This window comes from Tupaia chinensis, unplaced genomic scaffold (genome assembly GCF_000334495.1).
Source record: "Tupaia chinensis unplaced genomic scaffold, TupChi_1.0 Scaffold000380_1, whole genome shotgun sequence".
Taxonomy (NCBI): Eukaryota; Metazoa; Chordata; class Mammalia; order Scandentia; family Tupaiidae; genus Tupaia; species Tupaia belangeri.
The window spans coordinates 65194-71999 of record NW_006159882.1 but is presented as its reverse complement, the minus strand read 5'-3'; the positions used below and the strand labels follow the sequence as shown (position 1 = coordinate 71999).

The window sequence follows — 6806 nt, the reverse complement described above, 5'->3', positions numbered from 1 at the left end:
AAAAAAAGATACTAGCAAATTTGCATTTCCTTTGTTTTTTAATTTGCTACAGGACACAGGGCTTGCCTAAGAGAAACAGAGAGAGGGAAAATGGGAAATCATCCCTGAGGTTGTGCAGCCACACTATAGTTTTACAGTCTCTTCTCCTCCGTTCTCTTGAGATTTTGGGCATGCAGGCACATGTACCAGCATGTTTTTTGAACCGACAGGTTGAGACTCGAACTTCGTGGTCAGCCATGGGGGATGATCCACTTGTCTTAATCTTTGTGCCGCCTGCTGGCCTACATTTCCTTTTTATATACTAATAGCTATTTGTTTATTTGTTTGTTTGTTTGTTTGTTTTGACTCAGGTGAAGAAGCAACAAATGCAAACTAGGTGAGGTTGATGAAAGCAGAGAGTAAAGGTGCAGAAATGCAGTACTGAGAAGACTTTAGAGAGACAGATTTGGTTCCAATCATGGAAGGTTCTAAATGCCAAGCTAAGGAGTTTGTACTTTATCTAATGCATAATGAGATAGCAAAGCTCTTTGAAGAGAAGAATGTGTTGACAAAAGGGGAATGATTAGCTTACAATTCTTGGCAGAATTGAATGGAAGGAAGAAACTTAGAGAGAGGTATGTTAGAATCATTTACTACAGGTCGGCTATCTGATTAGTTCACAGTTCTGGGTACTGTATATTATAGAGTAAATGTTGTTGAATTAATGAAAGGCTCATGTTTCTCTTACTGGGAAAGTCTGTAGTTGCCAACTTCATGTTCAAAAAGGACTCCTTGATTAAGAATTTTACAATTTTTTTTTTGTACTAACTATGTTTTCCATTTAGAATGCCTTGGGAAATTTCAAGTCTATTTATAATCACTGATGTCAGAGAGAAGAAAAAAAGCTAATTTACAATTCATCATTCAGCCATTATTCTACCCCATGGGTGGGACTAATGAACCTTAGGTTATAGGAGGCAGGCATGTTGATAAGGAAAAGAATAGCAGGTTCTAAAGATGAATTGTGGCTCGTTACCATGCTCAATAAATAGAGACCCAAAATAACTCAGTGCACCAAATTACTCTTGAAACAGAAAAAAAAAAGTGTTTTCTATTTTTTTTTATTAGAGAAAGTGATCTTTTTGAAGATGCTTCTGCTTCATGTGTTTCAGATTTGTTCATTAGACTGATAGCTTCTAGAAGGAGTCATGGTGTCTTCCTTTCCCTGCATACAATACATAGAGCTTGCTAAGGATTCCTTATTAATGCATGAAATTCCAAAGCACTCTGAGTGAGAATTTAACATCTTTGCCATCAACTTGCTTCCTATAGGTGGAAAGACCACATTTAATTTTACTATAGATTTTGTACAAATAAAATCCAGAAAAACACAATAAGGTAGCTTACATCTGCTAAATGTTTACTATGTGCCAGACCCTTGTATTGTTACTTATATAGATGAATTTATTTATTTCTTTCATCCATCTAAAAAGCAGTATGCTATCTTATCTTTGTTTAATAGATCAATGAACTGATGCAAGGAGAGGCGAAGTCAATTTTCCAAGAGAACACAACTATTAAAAATGGTAAATAGGGATTCGAACACAGTCTGATTTAGAGCCCATACTCTAAACCAGGGGTCAGCATTTTTTTTCTTGTAAAGGGTTAAGTAGTAAATATTTTAGGCTTTGCAGTCCATACGGTCTCCGTCACAATTACTCATCTCTGCTGTTCAGCACAAAGCAGCCATAGACAATATGTAAATGAATGCGAATGGCTGTGTTCCAATAAAACTTTATTTATGGACACTAAAATTTGAATTTCATATAATTTTCATGTGTCACAAATAGTATTCTTCTTTTGATTTTTTTCTTCAACATTTTAAAAATGTAAAAATCATTCTTAACTTGTGGGCCATACAAAGATGAGAAGGGGTGGGGTGGGTCTGGTTTTGGCCCACAGGCTCCTGATTCCTAGCTCTGCTCTAGGTCATAGTGCTCCTTCGCCTCCAGGGAAGAGATGCAGGACCACCTAAGAATCCACATAGTCTCTGCTATTAATATAAGAATTAGGACCTTTTTAATTTTCTTATTGAACTAAGGCAAAACCTGAGGAAGTGCTAAAGAAAGGATTGGGGGTAAACCTAAAAGCAATCTGATGAAGAAATAACATCAGAAACCCAGAACGGTTTCCTAAGAATGGCTGTAAGGTCTTTCTATGCTTGTTATTGCCTTGATGCAGGGAAGACTTTTCAGAGACATAGCCTCTTCCTGGGATTTAGTAAAACAGGGATCATGAAGGAGACGAACTATTCAGACAAGTGGTAACTAGACCAAGGGGTGGCAAATTATGGGAGGTCACATCTGGCCTACTGTCTGTTTCTGTGCTGCCCGTGGGCATTACTCCCACTAGCACCACAGAGACCAAGAGCCAGTGGGAGATGGAGGTGCAGTGTGGCAGCCGCCCACTCCACTGCTTGTTGGGCCCGTCTAGCTGGTTTAGTCAGCACTGCCCTGAGCAAGCCTTCTTTAGATAGTAACTGGCTGCAAAGCATCTCCGCTACCCAGACTGTCCACGCCAGGCAAACAAGGCAGGACAGACAGAGCTTTTCTCTCTTGCCATGCAAGTATGCATTATACCTGATTTTGTATCTTAACTTACAAAACTTAAAATACTATATTTACTATCTGACGCACCAAGATTGTCAAGTTTTCTGGAATAAAGAAGAGGAAGAGTAACAGAAAGTTGTTTTGAATTACATTACTTAATAGTTCGGCAACAATTTAACCCATTCAGTATTGCACTTGATAGAAAAGCAAATGAAGCTTAAGTAAAATTTAATGGCAAGAAAGAGAAGAGAAAGATTGCTTTTCTCAACAATCCTGATGACATATCATTATCTTTCAGAGTGGCACCTTCCTGAAGTTCTTTATGAAACTGAACAATGCTGCTGTGATTCTAAAACATTTTGATCATTTTAAATTTATGTCTTTCTTCTGAGAAAGAGAGAGAAAGACAGGGATAGCCCAACAGGGTCCTCATGTTGTGATGAACTCATCCTCAGGCAGCCTGGATCGTGGGCATGCATGTGCCTGGTCTGGATACACAGTGAGGCTTTAGGACATAAACCTGGAGCCTTTCCACATGGGTCGGGCATCGCAGAGCACTGTTTTAGCACTGCACCACTGTGGCTGGCCCCTGGCACTCTTTTTTTTGCGATTGCCCATTGAATTCACAAACTGCAAAAGATAATTTCAGAGAGACTATGTCATAAATAATTTTAGAACTGAAAGGATATTTGAGATAAGCCTTATCTTTTTATAGTCAAGCATCCTTTGACCAAAAGATGAATTGATCATTCTTCTTATTAGCAATCTTGCCTAAGTTTGTCTCTTTTCTAAATTAACCTATTATTCAATTAACGTCTTATTTCCATCAAGGATAGTAAAAATAATAAACCACATATAATGAAAGCCATTTTACAAATTGGATATAAAATGTTATGAGGAGAAAATGAGCATTTGTAGCAGTGGTCAATAAATTGACTATATAAATTCCGGTAAATTTTATTTTAAAGTCTGTTATTCTACAATCAAGTAGAAGATGCCTTGATTTCCTTAATATTGGAAATGTTTTTTGAATTTATTAACTTTCAATTATAAAACAATTAATTCTGTCTGAATTCATATTTTCTCTGAGTATCTGCCTTGCCTGGTGAATACATATTTTAAGAGAAACATGTCAAGAAAAACATTTTGTGTCAGTTTTAGGTCAACTTTTTTTTTTTTTTTTGATAAAAGATAGACAAAGGGTTCCAGAATCATTATGATGATCCTATTATTACATCAAATCATTCTTAAGAAAAGATAAGAGCATTGCTTTCTTCCCCCCCCCACCAGAATGATAACTAGATTTTTTTTTTTTTAATTTCAGAGATGTGCCACAGAGAGCAACCAAATATAACAACTCTCTTTCACAACCATGTGGAAGCAACTTGCTTCCTGCCATTTCCCTCTTGTGATATTCCGAAGTGAAAATGAAATACAGATACTATCAAACTGTGGCTATGACAGATGAAAAAAAAAGATACTTCTGTTTTACTGAAGTGCATTTGTTTTCCTCCTCCATTCTGCAGGAAGCATCACAAACCCACAGAGTCCCTGAGAGATGGATTTCACTGGGAGGCGGAATGCTAACTTTGCTCAAAGATGTGTAAATGCCACGTGCCCAGATGGTCCTTTTGCCTATTCATAGGGAGAGGCTCAGAAACACACATGCATCTTTCTGTGGTCAGTCATAACAGATTTGTTCTAAATAAGCCACACTGTTTTGCAAGATGGCAAGGAACTGTCAGGCTGTATTTTAAGCACAAATGTTTCTGCCAGACAGACACAGCATATACCATGTGCTTCGGGAACACACACACATGCACTGATCTGAGGACAGAATATGGACCTCGTGTTTGTCATTTTGCAGCTCAGATCAATAAGCCTACGTTGTAGTTCCTGCACAGACCTTCAATTGAATCATGTACTTCATGGAAATCATCAAAGATCAGATAGAAAAAGATAAGTAGATAGGCAGACACATTGATGAACACGTTGCTTCTTACCCTTCACACAGTAACGTCTCTTTACCAAGTCCGGTTCTGCATATTGCCCCTGACAGGATCATGTTTTAGGGAGAGAGCTAGCAGTTCCTCACCTAACTTATTTTTACTAGGTCTCTTATTCTCTCGAGTCAAGTTCATGTACGTTTTTAATAAGAGTAACACTTCATAAGCAACTGTTTACACTTGATGTTTTGTTTGTTATCAGGCAACTTGCCTGATAGTTTTAGCAAATTTAAAAATCTAAGATAGATATTTTAGGATCCTAGACTTTAGGACGCCTGAAGCAGGTAGACAAGCTGAAACTATGTTGCAGGAAGCCATGCCTAGACGTACTTAGGTGTGTCGAGAGAATAGAAATGAACGCTGGCTTGGAGAGCAGGGAAAAAGCATTTTGCTCAATGCAGCTATTAATTCATTAATTAACTAATTAATTATATCCCACTTTTTTCTCTCTTTTTTGTTCTTGCTTTCTTTTTCCTTTTTCTTTCTTTCTCTTTTTTATTTGCTATAGGTCACATGCACTCTCTGAAGTGAGAAATCACACCCCCAGGGGATGGCCACACTGTAATCCCTTCTCCTCTGTTCTCTCACCAACTTTTTTCAAAAAGAAGAGTAGCTGATAAAAATACACATTCTGAACTTGATGGTGAGGAAGTGGAGAAGAAAAATTAGGATAGGAGTGAGAAAAACAAATTCATAAGTAAAGGTTGTACTCTAAGTATCTTTCTAAAAACTTTGTAAGAAATCATCTGAAATTTTGACTTTGTACTTCTGAGAAGCCTAACAGGGAAAATAGGATCAGCTACAAGATTCATAGTGTTTAGAAAACAAAAGGAAACATAATTCTTAATTTAATCTCAGCTATTTCAAAGAAATCTGTTTCAAGAAACTTGTAAGAGGATGTTGTGATATTTTAAGCAATACCTAACAATATGTTTGGTATAAAAATAATAAGTGCTGTTAGATTTTTTCAAAAAATAAACTTTTTCATGTTTAAATCAGAAGTAACTCTGAAGTAGGGACCGGCAGGTGGCGTGCTGGTTAGAGGTGCTGGACTCCCACATGCCCAGTTGCGGTTCGAGTTCTTGACCTGGCAGCTTGCTTTCTCACTTTCCCCCTCTCTCTCACTCTACCTCTGGGCCAAATTAAAACAAACAAATAAATAACATAAATAAGGTTAAGTAAAAAAATTATTCTTTCAAAAAAAGAAGTAATTCTGAAGTACATCTTCAATTCTATTTCAAGTCTTTAAACAAGGTGGCCTATTAAAGTAATAGTACGTGTCTGAAGGTATGATACACAAGAGTCAGACAAGTCCCATAACTATTATTCCTAGGACCAAGTTTTGATTGTTTTCTAACAAAAGTGGAAAGTGTGGATATGCTATTCACAGGTTAAGGGTATGTTTATGTGCATTGCACACGAGGCAAAATTAGGGGTAAGGTTCAACCCTTTTACTAACTTAAGTAATGCCAAGTAGAATCCATCACACACATACCTGAAAAAAAATACCACACAACCTCTGGTTCGCGAGATCCTGCGAGGTGTGTGTGTGAGTGTGTTTCTTGGTAAAACATGACTAAAAGCTTATAAAGTAAATGGAAAAGGAAGATGAGTGCTAAAAAGAGGGAAAAAAAAAATAAAAAAGAAAAAGAATCCCAAAGGAGCTCAGCAGACTTTATAGTATTCTCAAAGTAGACAATGATGTTTTGGTGAAAGATGTTAAAGAGATAGCAACTGTGGTGGTTCGCAAACGTTGCCAAGAGAAAATGCAATATGAGGTGAATGATAAAAAAGATGATATGAAAATGGAGATTGATGTTAAGAGAAACAAAAAGCACATTCTAGACCAACATGTACAATACCCAGTATGGATGAACCAGAGGCAAAGACAAAGACCAAAGGCAAAGTGAGAAGGCAGGAGGCGAAAGTAAGGCAAAAGCAGTGAAGGGAGCCAAGGGTTTGACTTGGTAGATTCTAAAAAATTTGAAAATTAAACATGGGTCAGTTTGATTCAAATATAGAGAGTTATTTTTATCCCCCATTAAATGAAAACTATTTTCATATTTTGACTTGGTCTATTTATTTAATTCAAATAAAATGTAATTCCTCAAGTATGCTTTGGGAACTTGAATAAAATATTCTCTTTGATGAATGAAAGTTATAGTGATATTTTAATCAGATGCTACCTACTATTCAGGTATTATCAGACCTC

General features: G+C 36.8%; 1 pseudogene; it reads left to right on the top strand.

Moving 5' to 3' along the window:
• Positions 1–6166: 6166 nt before the first annotated feature.
• LOC102474689 (protein LLP homolog pseudogene) lies at positions 6167–6565 on the top strand (annotated as a pseudogene).
• The last annotated feature ends 241 nt before the right edge of the window (positions 6566–6806 follow it).